Consider the following 25558-nt stretch of genomic DNA (forward strand, 5'->3'; position numbering starts at 1 on the left):
TCAGAGCCCCACCCAGCGTTGCAAAGCATCTGGAATGCTGGGGGACTCTGATTTAACTTAAACCAGGAAGGGGTCTGGGACAGACATTGCATAAACCAGTTTGACCCAAATCAGTTAAGGATGATACTACATCCAACCAGGTTTATCTCAAACTGGTTTTAGACATTTTCACACCAGTTTGTGTATACTAAACATCAGTTCTGTCACAGGTTTAAACCAGTTTCTGACCACTTAAACTGGTTTATGTGTAATATCTATCCCTAGCCAAAATGCCTAGGCTTAGTATCTGGTGGGTTACACCAGGGAAATTGTTCCAGAGCACTGGAGCTACTATCCTAAAACTAGCCTCCCATGTGTTTTGCCAAGTGAACCTGGAGCATTAATGATACTTGCAGGAGGTTGGTTTTAGGGGACCTTTGGAATCAACATGAAACATAAGGGAGAAGGTGTTTCCTTAGGTATGCAAGGACGAGACCATTTATGGTTTTCATGGTCAAAACAAGGACTTTGAATTGTGGCCTGAAGGTTATCAGGAGTCAATAACTGAAGGACTGGAGTAATGCTGTAGTGTCTTTAAAATCCAAAAGGTTCTCATGTGCTTTATTACAGTATCAGAACCTTGCTAGAATATTCACAGGGGAAAGCATGCTGTTTTCAGAAGTTGTACATGTGATTCCAGATGAAAATTTCACTTGCACTTCCAAAAGCAAGTAAAATGCAGTGATGCACAGATAAAAGGGGGAGGGGGGGAAATACCTGAACATTTCAAATAATAACAGATAGTTCTGTTCATATTTTAAAAAATGAACGAGGTTCAGGGTTCCGGAGTCCTTTGTTTTGCTTTGTGTGTTTATTTTTTTTTATTTAAACAACTAATTCATCTCTCTTGAATCTTTTAGCCTACAAGAAATAAAGCCCATGCATTCCATTTAGCATGTGAGTGCAGTTTGCAGAATAAAAACCTAAGTTAGTAAGAAGCGTGAATTTCATAAGTACTAACCAGTACATTTTTTACTTGGAAAAGGTCTACATTTAAAATGAACGAAGGTAATTATGAAGACTGACTACATTTTGATAGATAATATATGTGACACAATTCTTAAAGAGGTCTTGTCATACTCTTTTGCTTTTTCTTTCATTATTTCAAGAAACATGTTCCTTAGCTTTCTAAATTACTCTCCACCTTGTACTTTCAGACGTTTTACCACTTTTGCATTTTTAGAAACTGATCTATATATCTGCTATTTATAATTCTCAGAAAAATAATTCCCCTTATATAATTTATAGGTAAACATTCACTTGGCACCTGTCTGCTGTGACTTGGGTTTTCCAGTTTTGCAGTTACTCAAAAACCTAACTGTAAAGCCTGAATTTTCTTTCGTCTTAGGCAGTGAAAGACATCTATAAGTGCAAATGACCTACATGTTCCCAGTTGATTTCCATGCCTAATTAAATTGCAGTAATGAAGATTATTATTCTACACGGTATCCTTGTTATGGCAAACCTTAAAGTAATGCTGACTTTCAGGGCAATGATTCCGAATCACTTGATCACATTTTTGCCATTTCTTCTAATATTTCCTGATAGCCCCGAAGTAGACTCAGGGTTCATAAGATTCCTTCACTATATTCCTAAATGTATTTGTCCATTACATGCTGGAACAAATAATGTCACCCACAATGGACCCATTTTGTTGGTCCATGAGATGGCACAGCATCGAACAAGACCTAGGGGTCACGATTGACCTGAAGATGAACATGAGCCAAAAGCGTGATGAGGTTGCCAGAAGGGCAAATACAACTCTGGTGTGCATCAGCCTGTGTGTGGCCAATAGATCCAGGGAGGTACTTCTCCCTCTCTGTTCAGCATTGGTGAGGCCTCAGTTGCAGTACTATGTCCAGTTTGGGACACTGCACTTCAAGAAGGATATAGATAAGCTCGAGAGGGTACAAAGATGGACCACCCATAAGGTTATGGCCATGGAGGATAGGCCCTATGGGAGACTTTGGGAACTGGGTTTATTTAGTCTGAGTAGGAGAAGGCTGAGAGGTGACTTGATAGCCACCTACAAGTACATCAGGGGTGAGGACCAAGATCTAGGGGAGCATCTCTTCAGGAAGGCACCTCAAGAGAGGACAAGGACCAATGGGCATAAGGTAATAGAAAGTAAATTTAGGCTAGACATAAGAAAAAACTTTTTCTCTGTAAAGGTCACCAGAATCTGGAACACAGTCCCAGCAGAGGTCATCCTTGGAAGTGTTCAAGAAGTGATTGGAAGTGGACAGGCGCCTTGTTGAGCTCGTCTGAACCCAAGAACTTCCTGCACATGGCAGAGGACCAGACTTGATGATCTTACAGGTCCCTTCTGGTTCTATGATTCTGTGATTGTAGTAATGGAAGATGCTGTGTTAGGTCCAGTTTTGGAAAGCCTAAAATAAATTAAATTGTCCCATAACAGCAAAGTAAATTCTTGGTTTTGTCTGCTCCTGAGCAGATGTATGACAATGGAAAATATTTGAAAAGTTCCCTCTCTTTGTAAGCACACAGTGTAAGCATGCAGGACTCCTCTGGACAAATTCGAGCTGCATATTTCAGGAGACTGACAACAAATATAATGTATTTATTCAATTTATATCTCACCCTTCCCAGAGAGGCTCAGAAATATGGGAGTCTACAAGTCGTAGATGCTTAATGTGCTGTCTCTTAGCACAGAAAGATGTTGGCTCCTTGGTCAAAGCCAGCACTTTGAATTTTGGCCTTAAAGTTTTTGAGAAGCAGTACAGACTCCCATTCAGCCTGTTTATATTGGTGCTTAGAGAAAAGGGTCTAACCAAATCATATCTCTGTCTTCACTATTTTTACTATTCATACGATAGTAGAGTTGAGATCCAAATATGTTAACCTATAAATATACTATAAGAGACAGTCTTTGCCCTAAAGAATCTCAAGTTTGGTTTAAGTGAAGGAGCCATAATCAACCTAATGAAGAGAATCAGGGAAATGTACCAGGTAGTTACTTGCCCAGTTAGCTGTCCTTTAAGAGACAAACAAACAAGAACTGTTCTGGATAGTAGTAATTTCTAAGCATATCTGTAGGTAATTTACCATGGACATCTTATAGAAATGAGGCTTGAGAAGGATTTGAAGTATGTCAGGATTGTGACTTTATGGTTTCACACTAGAGGGAGAGAAATAGACAAAGAGATGAGGAAAAGTTCATTGTTGGCTGAGCTAAGGAGGGGGTATCAAAAAGACACAAGACAGCGTAACTATGGAGGGAAGAAGTGTCCCCCAAAGAGAAAAGACACTTTTCACGGAATGAACATTGCAATGGATGTTAAAACAGAATGGTGAAAACCAAAGTGGTGGTTTGCAAGCTACTGTTTGTACCGGTATACTGTCTTCTCTAAAGATAAATTAGGAACATCCATTCTCTTTGCCATCCTTCCTGAGCATCAAACTCTCTCTGAACTTAAAAGACCTTCAGAAGTGTATGTAAATTGTATTTAAAACTCTCGGTGCTAAAAGGTGTTCATCTTCTCTTCTTGTCTGCCACAATACTGTGATCAGTTCACTCATCCTTTGTCAGAAAGTGTCTCGGCAAAATCTCTTTTCAGTGCCTGGAATTGCCTCAGAAAGAATCCTCTCTGTATTGCTAAGTGAACAGCCTAGTTAATAAAAAGTGCCTGTTTTGTTTAATTAATAAATAAAAAAAAATGAAGGGCATTTACAGTTCCAAATTTACACTGCAGAATAACTGGACCAGTTAGGGTGGGTATGGACGTAGGTGATTTGAATATCATACTGCATTTTCGAAGTGCTCAGCTGCAGTTTTATTTTAAGCGAACTATGCAGGTAGGAACCCCCAAGGTGCATTTTTCCTTTGCTTTTTTCACAGCTGGTACTGATGATAAGCAATGAGACTGCTTCTAGGTATGGTGTAGCTCTTGTCCCTTCCTTCCTCTGCTCAGCTCTTCCCAACACCTGCTGTTGCTAGGTTACAATTAGTGACATGCATCAGAAATTCCCCAATGCCCCACAACTGCTCAGCATTGTATAATGAACACTTCATTGTCTGCCTCAGTATTATACAATATCCCCTCTATGTAGGAATCACTTATTTAAAATAGCTGAGAGGTTATTATTCATTTACATTCTAACTTGATGGGCAACACCAAAAAGCTTCCTGTTTTCCTGAATCAAATGTAAATTTGACTAGATTCAAATATGATTCCTTTCATGAATGCATTAGGGACTCCACAGCTTCATGTATAATTTACAGACCAAAGCTTTTTCTATCAACAATCCCTCTGGTAAATCTGAATTAATATAGATTATAAACTGCCAGATTATGGGATATAAATAAATTAATTATAATGCATACTAAGGTCAGTCAGTTTTCTTTGCATTGACTGCAAAAAACCCATTACAGACCTGAAGTATATGCGTTTATGCACTGTGTTGGAAAACTAGTTAGTCATGTGTTACTTTTTTCACTGATTCTGCTGTCACATTCTTAAAACGGGACTGTGAAAATGATGGGAAATATGGTAACCTTTGAGAAACTCTGTTATCTATCCAAACACTAGCCTATCTATAGAGTTTGAATGCCATGTTATGCTCCTTCTGAAAGTGCTAAATTCTATTACAGAATAATCCACCTTCCCTACCTCTTTACCCTGAGTCCATTTTACCAGTCTATGCAGCTTTGGTTAAGGTACCTACATGTTTATATTTTCAGAGTAGATTGATTTTTAAAGATAAATTATTTCTTCTCCTTCTGGCAAACTTTCAGGCTGTGTTAGAGTTGCTTGGCTCTAATGGTACAATTAATGGTACAATTCAACATATTTGATTTTTTTTTTTCCACTGTAGCCTTAATTCTGAATTGTCTGGGTTTGTAGTGTTTGCTATTGGAGAGAGAACTGCAGAATTCCTATAATATCTGCTTAAATTACTGATATTTAATCCAAGTTTTAGCTCTATTTTGCCATGGTGGTTTTATCTGGGAATTGTAGCTTGTTATCTATGCATCTGAGAAAATGTATTAAATAACTTATATGAAAAAGGGGGGAAACGTTGGATTAATATCCTCTGCAAAAGTTTTTTTTTTTTTTTACAAAAGCCAGCTGGTCACCCTGTGCTGAAGAACTGTGGTCATCATTCCCTTCCCCACCATCCCTTCTCCTTTGGGAGGGGACTAGGTCCTAGCTGAGGCAGCATATTGGCCTGGCCACTAGGGGTGTGCAAAATGGGCATTCAATTTGGATTCAGATTCGGGCCAAATCAGGGACAGTGATTTGATTTGTTGATTCAGATCACTGTCCTGATTCAATTCGGCTGAATCTGAATCTGAAGATTCAATGCTGAATTGGAAAATCAGCGATTCAGACACAGCTATAAATTTTTTTTCTATGAGGTACCAGGCATGGCTCATGAACACTGCAATGGTAGGGAGCATGGACCGTCCCACAGGAGCACGAGGTCTCCTCCCACGTGCTTGGTGGTGAACCCAGAAGTGGACTGGAAGTATTTCTGTTCCACTTCCAGGTCCACCACTGAGTGTGCAGGGGGGCCTCCCTGTGCCCCCACTCAGCTCAGTGATTGTCTGAAGGGGGCCCCTGGGTGGCCTCCCAGACCCAGGAAGCACTAGTTGCTGAGCTGGGGGTAGGGGGGTGCAGAGCGGCCACCCTGCGCACTCCCCGGTGGACCCAGAAGTGGACCAGAAGTGCTATCCACCCCAGCATCTCAACATTGACAAGCCACCTGGTACCTTGAGGTATGTAGAAAAAACATTTAAAGCTGTGTCTATGTCTGAATGGTCAAATCTTTCTGAATCTCTCCAAATCAATTTGGAGGTTTCTGATTTGATTTGGAGAGTTAATTCTGATTTGATTCAGATTCGGAGATTTGGCCACCGAATCAGGCCAAATCTCTGCCGAATTGAATCAGGGACTGAAACTTCGCACAGCCCTATTGGCCACCCAAAAGGAGGGAGAAGGATCTGTAGGCCGTACAAAGCTGGCTGGCCTCCTTGGACAGGTGCTGCCCTGGGGATACCCTTTGACATTGGGGGTGGGTGGAGAATTTCCTCTGGAAGTGAGGCAGGGTGGTAGGAATGAGTATAGAGGAATGGGAAGAGGTTTCTTGTACCAGTTGGGAGGCAGAACTGGGATTGGCAGGAGGGCTTTCACATGCAGAGTGTCATGGGGCGAGACGCAGGGGCAGCCGTGATCCCCCTTGCGCCCCTTTCCGTGTCACATGGGCGACCTAGCACCCTCTTGTCTCGCCTGCCACGTCTTTGCTGTTATGGTTCTGTAATGGAGGCTGCCTACGATTCCCTTGTCCACAGTAATATGTTGGCACTATTCCCTGTCCCTTATAGGGTGACTCAGTGCACCCCAGCCTTAAGGGCTATGCGTGCCTCCACACCTCCCCTTTAGCACGCCCGAAGCCTCACAGCTGTATCGGACGTTCTTATGTCGTACACTCGCCCCTCCTGGGCTCCTATTCCCCTCTCGCCCTCTCCCAGGCTTATTCGCCCCCCCTGGGGTTCTGTTCGGCTCTGTTGAGCTCTTATCGTTCAGGCCCGAATCTGCACGTCGGCCCCTCTCCGGGCTTATATCGCGCACCTGCCCCTCTCCAGGACATATACCATGTGCCCGCCCTTCTCCGGGGCTTAGTGTCGGTAGGGGACTGACCGCTCCTGGGCCTGTGCCGCACCTCTCGTGATTGTGGCCCCCTCTGGGGCCTATGCCACACCTCTCACGTTCCTTGCCCTCTCTGGGGACTGGGCCGCGCTCCCAGCATTCCTCACCCTCTCTGGGGCCTGGGCCGCGCTCCCAGCGCTTCCCTGCCCCTCTGGGCCTATATTGCGCCTCTCGCGCTGCTCGTGCTTCTCGTGCCCGGGGCTCAGGTGGCTTGTAGCTGTGCCTGGCCTCCTGACCCTACCTCCGGGTCGTACACCCTACTGGGCAACCGCCCTTGTGGGCTGGGGTCCCAACTCCACACTCACCGGACATCTCTCCGGCACTCTAAAACACTGTGCCCACTGTGGCACCGCTCACTGTGCCCGCTGGGCACCGGGAACCCCCAAGATACTGGGGAGCCCCCGTGAGGCCTCCTCATGCCCCTACAGCCTCACCCGGTCCTCCGGTCGGAGTCAACACCCCCAACACACGCCCCACCGGCACAAACAGCTGTGCCCGCCTGGCACCACTCGCTGTTCCCTCTGGGCACTAGGAACCCCCAGATTATAGGGGAGCTCTTGTGAGGCCTCCTCACGCCCCTACAGCCTCACCAGGTCCTCCGGTATTAAACAGTAACAAAACCATGAGCCAAGCGGCTGCAACACAAACCAGAAGCCTACCAGCTTATAACACAAAGCTTGCACTCACTAGGCTCTTCACTATGTTCCTCTTAGGGTTCTCTGTACCCCTGCATCATTGCAGCCGGTCTGCGTGGTCAGGCAGCAACCATCCACCCGGCCTGCTCAGCTCTCCCGCAGAGCTCCTGCTCCTGCTCCTGTGGCTCTCTGGAGGAAACTGCCTCCCAGGCTCTGGCCCGGGCTGTTTATAAAGGTCTGGCCCTGCCCCCTTTTTGGCCATGTGACCTGCCTGTTTGCCCCAGCAACCGGCACCTGAGCTGCCCCGGTGACTGGCAGCTCCTTACTCCTATTCTAGGAACAGGGCACCTAAGTGTCCCTGTGACACAGAGGTTCAGGTATGGGGTGGTGGTTGAGGGGTGAGGGTTGAGTTCCTGAGTTTTGAGGTATTGTTCTGTGGTTTCTTTGCTTATCGGAAGCATCTCTGAGTCATTTGGATAGGATGAAGTATAACTCTAAAAATATATATAAAATAATTAAAATAAACTCCATGATTTCTGTACATCGAATCCCAATTTACATCATTACCAGAAACTAAAGAAACCTGCCCTATTTCACCGTTAGTCATGGTTGTCATTGATTTCATTAATGTATCTAGGACAGAATGTGGCTGTGTCATAATCAGTAGAATTATCTCTGTGCTCCATAATATTCATCTTGTTAGGAAACAATTATTTTTCAACACAGAAAGAATTTGGAATTATAAAGAACTTTCTTAGTCTTTATTTCCCAAATGAATAAATCCTAATTCCTTTGCTACTTCTCTTTTATATTCATCTTATTACTTCCTGTCTCGTGTGTTGAGCCTCTTCACCCTGTTCAGTAATACACTGTCCTATCTTGGTTGTCTAGAGAAGACAACTCATTTTGCCATTTTGATCTCTCACGGCATTATTACTATCCCTTTCCAGTTCTGTCATCAATACACAGAACAGCAGCAGGATGTTTCAGTCTGGCCTAGGGTCACTTCTCCCTGATGTAGCTATGTTCTCTATATAAAGACAATGTTTTTTTACAACACCTACTCTAAGAAAAATCAATATCCCAGTAGCAGCCTAAAAGTCAAAAAGGAACAATTCACCCGCATGCAAAGGTTGAGGAAGCCAGTATCTGGTCATTTGGGAAATAGTATCGATTAGTGAGTTTAAACAAGATTAAGAACATAAACTTAGTTCGTATTTCAAGAGCTTGGAGAACGAAAAGGCCTTTTGGGGGTTGGTGACAAGGCTATTAACAATATAAAAACAGTCAATCCTAAACAAAATCCACAGAGCTTTCATGCAGACTTTAGAGTAAATATTATGTCTTAAAGCGCAGAAAATCTTTTAAAAGGAAATTATTCAAGAGAACACATTATGAAAACTGTTTATGAATCAACTGATTAATGAAGATAAGCATATTTATGAATAATCAGTTAGTGTTTGTTAAAATGTGCCAGTCAGGCTGTTATGCAGCGTTCCTGGTTTTGTCTGTGATTTATTATAGAATGATGGAACCCTTTCCTGCAAATCTTACAGTCATTTATGTGATCCTCATTCACATGAGAGGCCTTGTTGACTTCACCAGGTCATAAGGGTTAGAACTGGGATTCTGGCTGCTCACTTGGCTTAGCTCTGTGAATCCTATGAATGGGTTTATTAAGAACAGGTAGGTTTCTGAGCAGGTAGAAACAGTGTCATGGCCTCCGATTATTATTAACCAATTAGATTTTATTATGGAGATACATTACCTTGGAGCCTAGTCCTGCTCTCATGTGATATATACGGATATATATATATAGATATGTATATCTATATATATATCTATATGTCAAATAATATTTAGATTTAACATCATTGAGGAAGGAGCAGGCTCTACTACTTGGCAATTTAAGTCAATGTAGTGTTACGCTGTAATTTTAAGAAGGCATTTAAAGGTAGAGTTCTGCAGCAGTTCAGTGAATTTTCTCACTATCAGTTACAGTCTCAGTAGACACCAATATTTTTATCCTTCCCCCCACTCGTAATTGACTCAAATTCAAAGTCTTTCTTGATGAGATGTATAAATTTATTTCTGCTCCCTCATATTCTTAGACCATCCTCTTTCTACCCAAGAGAGCCAGTTTATGAACCAACTGATTAATGAGGATAGGCTTATTTATGAATAATCAGTCATGGTTTCATTGATGGAACAGTTTTCTGTTGAAAAATGCAGTTTCTTTTAAACTAAACATTTTGTGAATGTGTTTGCAATAACACGCTTGCAATAGAACACTGATCACAATAACATTTTCTTTGGGAAGAGGTTGAAATGCTTGTGTGACAGTGCTGAGACATTTTGATTTCTTTTACTTTGAAATATATAATATATTAACAAGAACGTCTTTATATATTTGAAATTATGTCATACTATTATTACATATAATATTGTATTATAAAGTTGACCAGTAACTATTAAATATACAAAGTCAATATTTTGATATGTCTGTATTAAAACTTTTAAAAATGTTTGCTTTATAGAAAATTTCAAAATTTTGGCTTTTTGCATAATCTGAAATAAAAGTATACAATGAAATATCAGAATGCCTTTTTGTGGCTAGCTCTATTAGGCACTCGTTACTCGTTGTTTCGTTGCTAGGGGCAAACCCTAGCGTGTGGCCTGGAGCACCTCAAAACAGTGGATGGTGACAGCAAATCACTCACTTTGAGAAGGGGGTCCCCCACAGCCCCAGGCCCAGGCAGAAGGGTGACTGGCAGGGAATTTTGTAAGTGAAATTCTCCTGGGACCTCAGAAATGTGGGGGGTGGCTGACTGATGAACAGAGAAAATAAAGTGCACAGCTTGCCAAGTGCAAGTCACAGCTAAGCAGACTTTTGCCAATTCTGGAAGAGAACCCTAACATGTAGCATTGGGCGCATGTGGTACGGATCGGGTAGCTCTGGGTAATTGAATATGGAATAGGCCTTTGGCATACCAGAAGGTAATGCAGGAATGGGGATTTGTCTCTGTGGACTGCTTGCTAGGGCATGGCTTCCTCTATTCCTGATGGGGCAAGCAACAAGAAAACAATATTGCTGGCCCTAGAACAGTCACATCACAGAAGTCTGCTTCTACAAGAGGAAACTTTATGGTTTATTGAACAAGGCTGGTATTTGTCCAAACTCCTGGAAAGCCAGGTTAAGAGGTCTGCCTCAAGGCACAGACTGATGAGAGGGCTGTAACCTGAGCTGCGGGGAAACCAGCATTGACATGCAAATAGGGTTACTGTGAAATGGTGATAGGACAATGCACTGTCAGATTTCTAGTCTCCCACCAAAAAGCAGATGTGGGGTCCTTGGACTCTGCAGCATAATGTAAAGCAACCGTGTCTGACTATGAAATTTTTTTTTAAAAATTGCTTAATCAAAAAGAGTGTGGTCATTGATCTGTCACACTTTGGGGTGGCTCTCACTCCCAACCCGCAGCTCCTACCCCACCAGCCTTGCCGGTGCCTTCATCCAGGGCCCCAGCCAAGAAGCAGCTTCACAGCAGCACTGTTAATGCAGACAAAACAATTCACAGGGGTCATTAGTCAGGGCTCATGGAAAGAGGTGATATCTTTTGGTAGATCAACAAGATTTTTGCAAAAAAAATTCTTTAATTGCAAGCCTTCAGGCACAAACACCCTTCATGAGTCATCAGAGAAAAGATTATGAAAGTTCTCTTGCGTAGAAATGAAAGTTCACATTTCATAGGATTTCACGGAGGATTCAAAAGATGGAAAACTCCTCTGGGTAGCCATTCTTAGTGGGTGAAAAGCCTTCGGTCTTCTTTAAGGCTGTGGGGATGCACATTTCCTTAGACAAAGGCAGCAGCAGGATCTCAGGTTACAGGTGGTCAAACGGGTCGGCACTTTAGGATCTGGCCAGAGTCACTCAACTGGTTTTATAGGTTTTCTTGAAGAATCTTAAGGTAGTGGTCTGAGGGGGGATGAGAAATTGTCCTCTCCTGTCCTACAGGAGACACAATATACAACAATTACACAGAAAACATGATCATGCTTTACGGCCAAGCCACTTCCCCCCAGCTCTTCTGGTGCCCTTCACTCCCCTCACTCCTGCCGGGGTAGCCCTAGCTCTGGGGTGTAACATCTGCATATAACAGTGTATGGGAAGGGCTGATACACCCCAGGGCTGGGTGCAATGGCCGCATGTAACAGTTTAGCACAGCCTGCATCATACACTGTTATACGTGGCCATTACAACCCGCAGTTGGGTGCATCGGAGGACCCAAGCCTCTCCAAGAGCGCATGACTCTCCTCTCCCTGCAGTGATGTGTGACTCTCCATCCCCTCCCCTGCTGCCACTGCCACTGCCACTGGCCACAGCCCCCCAACTTTTTATCCTGCTCCTGTCTAATTCTAAAATGATTATATAAAATGTAAACTTATTTGCTGATGTATTTATACAATACAAGGACTTGTCTACATTGTGGCAGAGAAAGGCTAATGGTGAATTCCGATACGCTTTTTCAGTATTATGAATGAGTCTAAAAGGATATTAAGAGTAGCGAATAGACACCTGGCAGTGACATTGCCAGCATTTTTACTGGAGACGGAAGTGGCATCAGGTGACTGTCTCAGCCTTGCGTTCTTCTTTTCTGCCTGTTGCGCCTGATGGGAGCAGCATATGAAGCGTAGCATTGGGGAAGTAGAAATAGGAGGGAGGGGAAAGTTAAGAGCATAAGAGCATAAAAATATGTATTGTAAAACCACCATGCAGTCACTCCAGCCCTGAAATGGGGGTACTGCTCCTGTACAGTAGGCAGAGGCAGATTAACGTGTACTGGGTCCCTGGGCAAACACAAAATTGGAGGCCCCCTCTTCCCATGGGAGCTGGGTTTGCAGGGAGGGGGTGCAGGGCACTTTCCCCTCCTGATGCTAGCCTGGGAGTTGATGGGGACCCTGCCGGGCTGGGAGTGGGGGGCACATGCATACCTCTTTTCCCTGCTCCCTGCCCCCCCTTGTCACACTATGGCCAAACACACAAGCGCACACATGCAGGCGTGCACACACTAATTTCACTCACTCTGCATATGGACACACAGATGCAAACGCACTCTCTCTGCCATGAACACAGACACACACACATACATATGCAGAGGGGTATGCACTGTATTCACTCTCTCTCTGCACATGTCCACACAGACATAAACACACTCTCCCTGCCAGGAACAGAGACACATGCATGCACACTCATGCATGCACATGCACTGACACAGTACCCCGCATCCTGCTGTGGTGTACAGGGACCCCCACCCCCTCCCCCAGTTCCAAACCCCACACATACACCCACAGCCCCTGACACCTTCACAAGTACCCCTCCACACGCACACACACAGTTCAAAAATAGCCTCTCATGATTTACATACCAAATCTCTTGATTTTTGACAGCTTGTCTCATGATTTTGACAGGGCGGGATTGGCAATACCTACAGACAAACAACCTGCTGTTCCCTGTAGCCTTTCCAAATTTGCGTTCCTATAGAACAGGTTTCTAAAGACTTTTTTTTTTTCAGACCTGAGGCATGTCTGACTATCTTTTGTCTCTCTCACCATTTTCAATTTCTTTATTTTTTTTGCCTGAGAGAGGGTGTGGGTATCCAAAAGCTTGCAAATCACAGCATTTTTTTAACTATTTAGTTGGAGTAATAAAAGATATTGCATCCACCCAAAGACTCCAGCTACAGGTCGACATTCCCCTCCCTCCACCCCTACCTGTTTCTCACCCATTGTCTTATGGCATTTTCACTGAATGGCATTCTTGCATATTGCCTTCTGGGATAAACCATCCTGAAAGAAGAAGGAAGCTGAGCAGGAGCCAGGCTCCGTTCCTTGCAGCCCAGTACATAGCAAATGCAGTCAGACTAGTAAAACCACCACTACAAGCTATCTTTTATTTCACCAACTGAAGTAGTTGGAAAAATTTTTTGCAACCTTTCAGGCACAAACACCCTTGTTCAGGCAGCGAAGGCTTCTGCAGGTGTTTTGTGCTTTTCCTGGATGATTCAGGAATGTGAAAAGACAGGGATGTTGACCAGTAACTGGAGTCTTTGGGCAGATATGTTATCTCTTATTGGACTAACAAAATAGATGCAAAAAGTTATTTGCAAGCTTTTGGATACTCGCATCCTCTCTCGGGATAAAAAAAGAAATTAAAAATGGTGAGACATGCCTCAGGTATGGAAAAAAAAAACAGTTTTTAGAAGCCTATTTTAAAGGAATGCAAATTTAGGAGGGCTCCAGGGAACAGCAGGTGTACCTGTAGGTACCAGGTGTCAACCACATGCAGGAGAGGGCTATAAAATCAATGAAGTATTGCCAAACCCACCGTGTCAAAAATCATGAGACAAACTGTTAAAAATGAAGAGATTTTGTATGTAAATCATGAGAAGCTATTTTTTAACTGTGTGTGAGGGGTGTTATTTGTGAAGGTATGTGGGGCTGTAGGTGTATGTATAGGGTTTGGAGCCTTTGCTAGGGTCCTGTATCCCCTCCCTGGAGATTTTCCATCTCCAGTTCCCTCTGTGCAAAAATGAATATGATTTGCTACCTTATGGGGGACTTTTTACTTTACCTTCTTTAATTTTGCCAGAGCCTGATGAAGGGCCTTTAAGCCTGAACGCTTGCAGAAAAAGAGATTTTTATTTTGCAGTTTCCTAGTTGGTCTAATAAAAAGTTTCATTTCTAAACCAAGAGTACTAGAATTTTGCATTTCATATCTGAAGCTGGGCTTCTCAGTGAACAAGGTGCTTAGCATACTTGAAATATCTTCAGGCCACTTACCTAGATACCCAAAGCCTTTAACGCCTAAATTTAGGGCTTTGTGTTTAACCTGATTTTTCAGAAATGTTATTTTCAATGATTTCAATGAGTGATCCAGTTTCCACAAAACATTATCCTTTAGTTTGGCACTTATATATGAATTTAAGAGACAAACGTTACACCCACAGCTTTGAAAATGTCGTCTATCGTTTTCAGACTTTTGAGTGTTTACCTGTGGGTGTTTATATGCATGCTCCAGGGGGGTGGGGGAGAAGTGGGGTTGGGAGGGAGGGTGCTGTAATCAGCACAGCTCCAAGAGCTGATGCTGTTTAAAGCACATGGTGCTTTATTGTCCAGTGTATCAGTGTCCATGCACTGAAAAATGGCTGTGGGGACTCTTTAAAAGCTCATCGAACGAGTTTTAGTTAAAGTATAACTGCCGCCATTTTTCAGCACGGGGATGCTGATACATGAGATGATGGAGTTTGTTGGAGTGTGGTAACTGTGGTACTGTGGTAGCAGACTGAAATAATCAATTAATTGAGTCTGCTCCAACAGGCAGTAATTACCGCACGTTGGAGCAGCCTCCCTGCATATGTATAGGAGTTCTTTATGTCTACAATTTTATGCTTGTGGCGGGCTTACCAATAGCTGCCTGGTGCATCTGGGCTCAGAGAATCTTAATTGTGATTGGTGGAGCCCTTCTACCAATTGGGCAGTTGTTGAGGAGGAGCTTGCCCCGCCTCTACCCAGGGAGAAGCAGAGAGCCTGAATCTCATTGAAGCCTGTACCTTGCTTCAACCTGATTGGTCCATTTGCAATCCAGGGGCAGAGCCCTCAGAGGGTATAAAAGAGCAGTATACCCAGGCCACGGGTGGCTGAGTCGAGGGATGTAGAAGAGGACAGACAAAGAAGAAGCTGGTGTGAGCTGGCCAACAAAGTAGAGTCATTGCCCTGAAGAGCCCTGAGCCCCCCTTGCTGAATGGGAGCAGCGAGTGGCCACATCCCCAGTCCTAACATGGAGGAGCATGGCAAATGGTGCACAGCTCGGTGCATGGAGCCAGACCCTGAGAGCTGCACGAGGCAGCTCAGGTCTGCAACCCCTGGCCTGGCGTGCAGCTAGGAATGCACTGCACAGGCTGGTGCACAGAGCAGGACCCTGAGAGCCGCTCAAGGCAGCTCAGCTCTGTAACCCCTGGCCCAGGGCCAGGCAGTTAGAGCTGACAGTGTGGCACAGAGCGGTCTGGATAGGATTGGGACCTTGGGAGCCACTCACAGCGGCTTGGTTCTGGGTCCCTGGCACAGAGCCAACAACCTGGTGCAGACAAAGGTGCAGGAGCAGACTGAGCCCTGGTGTTGCACGAGGCAACCTGGGGCTCCAACTCTTAGCAGAAGGCAAAGCCACCGAGAGCACATGAGAGTGCTCGGGGCTCCAAGCAGGCAAGCAGCCCAGAAGTCAAAGGCCCAGGAGGCTCCTGCAAGCGAGGAGGAACATGCCTGAGGGGCCAAGGACTACTCTGACCCCGGAGTCATGAGTTCCCTCTGGAGGGGAGTTCCCAGTGGGAGAGGGCTCTTCTGAGTTTAAAGGCTTCATTGGGATTTGTGAAAGGCCCAAGGACATTAGGCTTTTCCCCTTCCAGCAGTCACTGGAGCACAGCCACGGCCTGAGGAACAGCCTGGGCTTTGGGGACTTTTGAAGAGTCGAGTTCATTTTTTATGTTTACACACCTTATATTTTGTGAGAGAGCACCGTATATTTTGTAACACAGAGTCTTATATTTTGTGTATTTTTATAATTGTATATTGGTAGTTTAATAGAGACTAGCCAGGTCTCTGCTGGGACCCCTTCCTAGATACTTACCTGTGCTTACCTGTATTTTCCTGCACGTCCCTATTTCAGATCAACTGCTTACCCATGCATTGTTCAAAGCTTCTTGAGGTGGTATAATCTTTCATCGTTCATTTGACAATTGTCTATTTGTGTATATGTTCCTCAATATCAATTTCTTTAGATTTTTATATATATTAGCACACAGTACATAGTTAAGGCATTCCTTGTCCTGGCCTGACTCTGTAGGGAATAGAGGGAACTGGTTTACATTTGCAGATCCCTCTCATAGCACTCCTGCCTAGCCACCCATCCCTTCTGTATGGAGAGGGGAACACATACGTGGGTGCACCTGGGCTACATGTTATTTCTTTCAATGAAACATTAATAGTAAGTTGGTGCTGTTTGTGTAATTAATTGATAACTGTCTCCTGAACACCTAAGCTAATAAATAGTTCAGGCTTTTTCCTCAGTGTTTGCATTCTATTAACCTCTTGGCATTTGGCCTAGCAGCTTATTCAGCTTGGTCAGCACCAAATAAATAAGTGGCAGCTGCAAGCTCTCCCATTTTTTCAGAGTTATATAGAAATCCTTTCCTGGCTTTAATGCCACTAACTTAACAATCTGTTTAATATGTTTTCCAAGCTTAATCTTGGCATCCATACTAAGTGTTTACCCACTTCTTGCTTTGCCTAATTTGGTGAAGCCAGTAAGAATTATTCTAATTGGGTTACGAATGTGTTAGTAGATGGATGCTATAGTCCCTATACTTTACTTTGTGTCACACAAGATAATATGGCCAAAATGTATTGAGGGCAGAACAGGAGGGAGCTGACGTCCATTATGCCTGATACTTTGCTGGGCTAAGAAATGTAGCAACGGAAATTATAGTCAGCTCCCTGCTGCTTTAGTTTGAACTATGTGTCTGGATATGAGAAAGCAGCATCCAGTTTCCATTAGACTGAAGACCATATTAGATGTAATAAATAACATAAATAAAGAGCTTGATGTGACCCACCAGATTCTGGGTTACTAAATACAGATAATTGGATTAATGTGGCATCAAGTAGTGGCTGCCACACTCCTAGTCTGAGATGGAATGAATAGAAATGGCACATAATATACCCTGGGTTTGATCTCAGCACTGGTTAGGCCACTTTAGTAATAATAGTGGGACTATTATATCCATGTTTCAGCAAGGCTGTAGAAAAAACGGAAAGAATCCACAGGTGAAAAACAAAAATTATAAAGGTTTCAGAAAGCAAGCTGTAGCAGGAGAGATTGATGGTATATTTAGGTAAAATTAGGTATATTTAGGTATAGTTAAGGTTTGGAAAAATGGAGAATGAAGAGGACATGACAGTTTTCAAATATTTGTTTCAAAGATTCCCTCTTGTCTATTGTGTCTGCTTTGTTCCAGAGGGCAACATACAAGGCAATGGATTTAAACTATGGCAGAGCAAATATAAATCAGATCTCAGCAAAACCTTCTTAATTATAAGAACAGTAGGATACTAGAACAAGCTGGTAAGCAGAAGCTGTGGAATGCTTTTCACTGGCGGTTTTCAAAAAGAGGCTGTGCGGCATCTGTCTCAGATAATTGAGGGTTACAAATCCTGCCTGTGTAGAGGAGTTGGACAACATGACCCTTGAGGTCCCTTCCAATCCAATATGATTCTATGATCCTGGAATGGCTTATCACTTCTACTCGTACTTAAAAGGTGCAGGAGCTCAGCAACTCTCAGAATCAGGTCCTTTACAATGAGATATATCCTACATAGCAGATGACAGAAGCCTTATCCCCAGGTTCTGTTTCAGATGACAGGCTGGCATTATTCAGGTTGTCAGCAAATAGCATGGGTTAATTGTCCCTGAGGCCTTTCTTGAATTTAAATGCCTGAATGCATGCAATACAAACAAGAGTAACAAATGCCTCTGTGATACTAGGGTAGAAATTGTAACTGGAACTTGTTGAACAATTTTTCAGTGAAAGAGTTTGCCATAGAAAATGTATCTTAATTGAAACTGAAATATTTCTCAGAGATGTAATGATTTCAAAACGATCAAAAACTCCAAATGAATGCTTTCAGTTTTCTCATATCATTTAATTATCAAAACATTTTGCTTCAATAAGGTAAAGAGCTTTAGTATAATTATTGTTTTATTTCATTTTGTGTTATATTTCATATGTTATGCTTAATGCCTATATTCAGGAGTGGAAACCATTTAGTGATGACAGGACAAATTCATGGAGCTCAGTCCTCAGGCAGGCCACTGTTCATTCCTCCCCACTGCCAGTTGCCATTGCCACTTCAGTTTGGTGGGCTGCATTTAATTTCTCCACAGGCTGCAGGTTGCTAACCCTTGATATAAATTATAATATTTTTACATTTCATTATATTCAAATTAAAGCAAGCCAACCTTACCAAACAAAATATCGTGATGGTTTGGAATGGAACATTTTCAGAATTTCCAGTCTGCTAGCATTTTCAATTATTTGATCAGATGTGGAACAAATAGCTTAGAAATTTAGAATTTCCTGTGGAGCAGTAATTCCTTTTTTTGGACATTCTCTACCAGTAATATTTCTCAAAAGTCTGAAGTACGCTGTGTGAGGGCTCCAGAGAGTAGAATTTGCATTCAGTTTCTCAGATACACTTTTAATGATTCCTGAAATCCTGTTTCTGAACTTTTCACTCCTGCAGACTAAAGAAACTGAGTTATTTCATATGGAATAGAAATACCAGGTAGGGCTGTGTGATGCTTCGGTCGCTGATTTGATTCAGTGGAGATTTGGCCCGATTTGGTGGCTGAATGTCTGAATCTGAATCCAATTGGGAGACCCTTTAATCTCTTTGAATTGAATCAGAACCCTCCGAATTGATTTGGAGAGATTCAGAAAGATTCAATGATTCAGACATAGACACAGCTTTAAATGGTTTTTCTACATACCTCAAGGTAGTAGGCAGCTCGTGAATGCTGAGATGGGGGTGTGAATGGAGCATTCCACAGGAGCATGGGGCGGGGGGAGGTCCCCAGCATGCTCAGCAGCAGACCCAGAAGTGGGCCTGAAGCACGTCCGGTCCACTTCCAGGTCTGCTGGGGAGCACGCTGGGTCGTCCCCCGCCCCATGCCTTCTTGGCTCGGTGACTAGTGACTCCTGGGTCTGGCAGGGCTTCTGGGGTCTTCCTGTGGTCGATCACTGAGCTGAGGGAGCGGGGGGGGGGGGCTGTGCACTCAGCGGTGGACCCTGAAGTGGACCAGAAGTACTTCCAGTCCACTTCCAGGTTTGCCGTTGAGCATGCAGGCCCCCCCGTTCCTGTAGAATGCTCCATCTGCCCCACCATTGCAGTGTTCACGAGCCACACCTGGTACCTCAAGGTATGTAGAAAAAATATTTAAAGTTGTGTCTATGTCTGAATCGCTGAGTGTCCAAATCAGCATTGAAACTTCAGATTTGGATTTTGCTGAATCAAACTGGGACAGTGATCCAAATCAACTAATCGAATCACTGTCTCCAATTTGGGCCGAATCCAAATTGAATGTGGTTCATTTGCACACCCCTAATACCTGGGCAGATATAACACCTCAGGTTTGTCCTTTGCCTAAAAAAACCTTGGTAGATACAAACAGTTTTGTAGCCATGTATCAATCAGTCAGTATAGCTATGTGAGAGTTTGTTAAAAGAACAGAAAGGGGACAGGCCAGTCAGCAGTCTTCATCTCAAAAAAAAAAAATCCTACCAAAACCACTTCTGATAATATGTTTAGTCTATGCATCCCAACACTATAAGAAATGAAATGTGTATGTTTGTGGTTATGTCTCCAAAGTCTCATTTCTGCAGACTCTAAGCCATAGTACTCATGCTCTTTGATAAACATTATGCCAAGCAAGGGCAAATTACTATAAAGCAGGGCATATGTTTGCTTTGTAAATCATTTGGGAGTCTCTGTGTTTATAGATAAGACTCCACAGATTGTTAAATAGCATAAATTATGTAAGTGGCTCATATACTACACATGCTTAAAATCTTGCTCTAATTGCGTACCTACTGCCTAAGTAGTGAAAAGTGTTTGGGTCTGTCAAGAGAAAGTGTAGTGGTTGTCATTTGAAGGATGGCACTTGCCCACAGGTACTACACAGTGGCAGCATCTACATGAGATGCTGTAATGCACAGTAAACGATTCTACTGCGTATTAACATGTCACAGCAAAAAACATGCTAATGCGCAGTAGAATTAGTCTACTGTACATTAAATGTCACAAAAAAACAGTTCACCTTTGCTACTGTGCATAAGTGCAGGCTAATGTGCCTTTATATATGTCATATTAGAGGTACTAACCTTAATGCACAGTAGCAAAGGCACATTAATGAACATGTAAACATGTCCAATGGTGACAGACACCAGAATTATAGAAGGATCAGAACTCAGTGGATAGAAAATTAGTCATCAGATTTTAATTTTTTAAAGCTTTTTCATACATGTCTATAAACTGTGCTGAATAATTTAAAGCCAGCCGCACAATTTTCCAATTTTATTACAATTACAGTTAAACTATTAATAAATAGATACTGAAGTCCTTTAATTCCTGGTACTTATTGTATGTAATTAGCATGGAAAGCACACAAAGAGTACACAGTTTAATAAATTACAGCAGCAACAATGTTGCATTTTCAATTCCTGCCTGGAACATTTGGGTGCACCTGAATCTTTCTTAAGAAATATGTTGTTGGGGCTAACTCAAATAGAAAGAAACATTACTTTTCGTCTGTCAGTAAGAACATCAACAGAATGACACCTGAGTTCTTTGAGAAGAACAGGCTCCAGTTGTCAGTAGTATCTTCTACTTATTCTGAGAATTTGAATGTAAGGAGATCAGTTCTGTTTTCCCATGGGCTCATGTACAGTGATCATCTAAGGAAAGAAAATATTTTCAGTGTTGCTAACATTAAAGTTCAAAAGCTGTGAGGGAGATGTCAAAATACAATGAGTATTAAAATCATAGCATAAAATTGATGATGGTCAAGAAATCATCAGTAGCCATGTTGGTCCAGAAATTGTGTGACAAGCATTCTTTAGAATTGTATCTTTTATGGGACCAACTGGGTCCAGTAGTTGGGATAAAGTTAGACAAGCTTTCGAATGCAAGACTTTCTTCCTTCAATATCTTCCTGAGGAAGAATGTCTTGTCTAGCTTGTCTAACTATCCCAACTACATTGTTGGTCCAATAAAAGATACCACCCTAAGAAATCCTTGCCTCTTACTCTATTATAATTATATCTTTATTTATTTAAAGTCAAGTGATTTTTTAAAGTCTAATTTCTAATTTTGCCCACTCAGGAGAAGGGATCCTGAAGCCCATTTCTGTGTGCACATGAAAATACAGCTTGAAATCAAAAGAAAATATTCATGAGTGACTGGTGCCTCCTGAACCTGGGGCAGCACCCTCAGCAGCTGCCGACAGCAGCAGCCCTGTCAGGAGGGCACCAGCCCTACCGACAGCATCAGTGTCAGCCGTCAGGGGCAGCATTGGCCCCTTCAAGGGAGGGACACGTGCATCCCCGTACTCCCCCTACCAGTTGCCTATGAAAATGTTCATTATTTAAATGGGACAGATTCCTCTGGAGAGGGATGCTGTCTTCCATCTCCAAACTGTGCAGCAATGTTCTTTTTAATTTCCTACTGGTACTTTGCAGAAATTCCCAGTCCTTCCTGCCCAAGGCAGTCTAGCAGTACCTCCTGCCTCCTCCTGTATCCAGTACCATCTGACATTCTGTGACCTAGAACTTGGCAAATAAATTCTCAGAAAAACTGCTTGTGAAAAGAAAAAGAGGCATCGTTCTTTAAATAAATGAGTCATGTTGAATGATACATTCCAGCCTCTACAGCCTTCTGCCCCACTTAAACAGGATACCCTAATATTCCTTCTACTCCTCTTGGGCATATTGCATGAGCCCCAGCACATTCTAATGACTTCTGGTTTACCTGTATTTTCCTTTTTCCTGGCATACCCTGATCCCAGTAGACACCAGTGTTTTACAATTCCTCCCACCCTTTAAAATTCCACCCTACAAGTTCTCCCCTCCTTAACTCATTGCAGTTGAATCTCATCCACTCCCTCCTTTCCCTGTATTCCACCATTCTTGTCCCCACTAATGAATTGCTTTTGCCCTCTTATATTTATTTAATTTCTACTAATTTCTTACTTGCTTGGGTACAAATATGCAAATGTGATTGGGATTGTGTTCCCAATCTGACTGCTGCATTACTGTATTACTCATAGGCTTGTGACTTTGGGAAAGTCACAGAAAGATAGATTTACAAGGGAGCTGAAGGTACCATTAGCATTCAGTACATTTCTGCTTTGAATTTGTAGACCGTTATCACTCAGGTTTTGGCCATCTGCTTTTAGACAGTCACATAAACTCTGACAGCACTGAACTACTTGCTTTCTCTTAACTTTTAGCAAGAATAATAAAATAGAGCATTTGCCTGCACGTCTGACTTGCAAGGCCAGAACTGGTAGACATTCACAGATCATGTGGAAACCTGCACAGAACATGGCTGGAGGAGCTGCCCAGACTCCTAAGACTAAAAGGAGCTGCACCTTTTACCCAAGAGCTCTGCTGCAGTCTGTGCAAGCGCGCCGGGGCAGTCAAGCCCCGAGACCCGCGGGGCGGAAGGCTCTGCAGCTACCGTCTGCCTGCAACCCCGGGAGGCGAGGCGGATGAGCTCCGAGACCTGCGGGGCGGAAGGCGCCGCTGCAACTGCCTACCAGCAGCCCCAGGAGGCAGGGCACTTACTCACCTGTTACAGGTGTGAAGAGAAGCCAGCAGACTTAAAGGCAAGCCCGGGACCAAGGAGCGGCAGACTGGAAGTGCCAGTGTGGGAGCAGACCGCCGGCAGAAGCTCAGCGCGGGGAAGATGCTTCGACATGCGGCCATCCCGTACGTTCTGGGGCAAGGGTAAGGCCCCGGAAGGGGCGAGACGACGAGGGCTGTAGACCCTGAAGTCGGTGGTGGAGTCTGTGGTGGTCAGGAACGCCCGACCATGGCGTGATTGCCACGACAGGCAGCTTAACCTTCAGGGCGGCTAGTAGCACCCCAGCATACCCATGCAAGGGAAGAGTTTCTCCAGAGAGGGGAGGATTCTCAGCGGAACGAAAGGAGTTCCCGGGATACAGACTTTGAGGAATTCTACGTGGGCTGGCAGACTATAGAAAGCTGGGATTTGGTGCCCGCGAGTGAACTGAGTGTAACCCTGGACGGGGTGATTTTTGTGGGACTCGGATATCTCAGGCGTTGGCCTGCACTCCCACCCTAAAGGGGGTTGGGGTTTGAGAGACTGACGGCGAACTGTCACGGAGGCCCAGGTGAGGGTGTAGGGGAGGAAGGAGCCCTCAAGGACCACCCCTCTGAGGTGACGGGGGAGTCTCATTTCTGGCCCGGCGCACGCTAGAGAGAATTCACTGAACATAGTAACCATCCAAGTCGTGGCAGGAGGTTCTGGCGTACGCTGTTCCGGGAACGACACACTTCTGGCCAGAGGTGGGTGACCGGATGAGAAAAGACAGTGCCATAATCGGACACGTTCACACAGTCACTCAGGAAAAATGTCAAACACCTGCCCAGACCTAGATGGTCCGCACTGGTCCCCCTCCCATCAGTATATAGGAAAGCAAAATCCTAGTCTTCCCTGTGTCTTAGGATATTTGAACTATATCTTTCACCTTTCAGGGAGAGTTCTTTTAGATTACAAACTAATATTGGGTGGTTTTGTCTTGTCCCTTCCTATTGAAGCTGATCCAGATAGGGGGCAGTTTCTATCTCCATCTGCTTCTGTGAATTTTGGTCCCATTAATTTCTTTATACAGTAGTTCTACGTAGTTAAAAAAATGCATAAGAGAAAACTATCTTTTAAAATGTTTCAGAGAAGCAAAGAAGAATATGTCTTTTGGACGTGTTCATAGGACCAAAAGAAATCACTGTTGTTAGTTAGAGTTTCGTTGAAAAAGCAGCCCATCAAAGTCTATCAATTCAGCCTCTGGGTTTTTTTGAATAAAGGAAGAAAACTGACTGTATGCAAATCTCAAGAAAGGGTTTGTACATTTCTGCCTTGGGTTTTGTATCTGTAGGATGAATTTGGTTTCACTAATATGAGTAAGGAAGACAAAATATAGCTGCATCCTCATCTATGTGGCTTATAATTTTTGGTTTCTTCACTTGTATTTACATAGCGATGAATTTACAGGGACTGACATGATGTGAAATCAGCCTTAGAACTATGCAAGGATAGAATAAGGAAAGGAGAGCACTAAAAACAAGTGTTCTTTAGTCATGTTTTTCTTTTACTTTTTATAAAGAATTCTCCTCTCAAGACATTTGAAATAAAACAGGCAACAGGAGAAGTGCATGACAAATGACTGTCAGCAAAGGCATGGAACAAGAGCTCTGTTTATTGCATATGTGGTTTTGCTACCAACAAATCGGAAAGTCTGAAGGAAGGAATAGTGGCCACTTGAGAATGTGCAGTGCTAATCCTTACTTTTATATGCAATAACATCCTATTTTTCAACAGATTCAAAGGGGTAAAAAGTAGGGATAACCCTGTGGGAGAGTGGGGAGAGCACACGGGGTTCCAAGAGCTGGGGATGGGGATGGGTTGCACAGGTTCTGAGATTGGAAGAAAGGGGGATGCAGGAGTGCTGCTCATGCCAGGAACTCCAAAACAGTCCCCAGCTGCAGTGTTGCTGCTCCTACCATAGTCTCTGCCCACTTTGGCATTGCTCTGAAAGCAGCAGCAGGAAGCCCATAAGACTGTGTGAAATTTTGGGAGTCATTTTGTTGCAGAGGTGATTTAGCCCATTTTGGTGCCTGAAACACCAATCCAAAATGAAACGGAAGGCTCCAAAACATCTCCAAAATTAAACGAAACTATCCGAAACATTTTGGAAATGTTTTGGATGTTTTGGAAGCGCCCCCTGGAAATAGTCCAGCACAGCCCCGCAGCACTCCTTTTGAAGTGCTGGGAGGCTGGGGCCAGGTGGGGGGGTGGGGCCAGACAGGACGGCCATGGGGGCTTCTCCCATAGCTCCCCCCACCCAGGGAGAAGCAGGCACAACCATAGGAGCTGCAGGAGAAGCCCTTATGGCTGTCCTGCCCGGCCCCAGCCTGCTGGAACTCTAAAAAAATAGAAGTGGTGATCAGAGCCTCTGAGGGCTCGTAGCAGAGCCCCTTCATCCAACGCAAGGCAGCGGGGATCACCCCCCCGCGCCTGACACCCACGTGGCACCTGCATCATGCTACACTCGCGCGATGCAACAGCTGCCGTGCAACAGATCCCTGCTGTCCCCAGCTACCCCACACTGTGCATGGGGGGCTCTGCCACAAGTGCCCAGATGCCCCAGTTGCTGCTGTGTCTGGTGAGTGCAGGGCTTTCTTTTAAAAAAAAAGCCCTGCAGTCACCAGATGCAGCTGCAGCAGCAGTGAGTGGGGCCTCTGAGTGAGTGGGGCACAGCACAGGGCAGTGGGGGGCAGCAGGGATTGCCCCCCCCAACTGGCACCT

At 44.0% G+C, this 25558-nt stretch overlaps 1 protein-coding gene and 1 long non-coding RNA gene across 2 annotated transcripts in view; one reads left to right on the forward strand and one right to left on the reverse strand.

The window, feature by feature from the left end:
• Window positions 1-25558, forward strand: part of TRPC4 (transient receptor potential cation channel subfamily C member 4) — a 233979-nt gene that overhangs the window by 124563 nt on the left and 83858 nt on the right. The window lies entirely within an intron of this gene.
• On the reverse strand, window positions 11166-12859 carry LOC149875075 (uncharacterized). The gene is made up of 3 exons (XR_016439132.1): window positions 12772-12859; window positions 11922-12013; window positions 11166-11354 (listed from the first exon to the last, which is right to left on the reverse strand). It is a non-coding gene; the product is annotated as an uncharacterized LOC149875075 (long non-coding RNA).

This window comes from Crocodylus siamensis, chromosome 1 (assembly GCF_052110815.1).
Source record: "Crocodylus siamensis isolate JL-2025a chromosome 1, ASM5211081v1, whole genome shotgun sequence".
Taxonomy (NCBI): domain Eukaryota; kingdom Metazoa; phylum Chordata; order Crocodylia; family Crocodylidae; genus Crocodylus; species Crocodylus siamensis.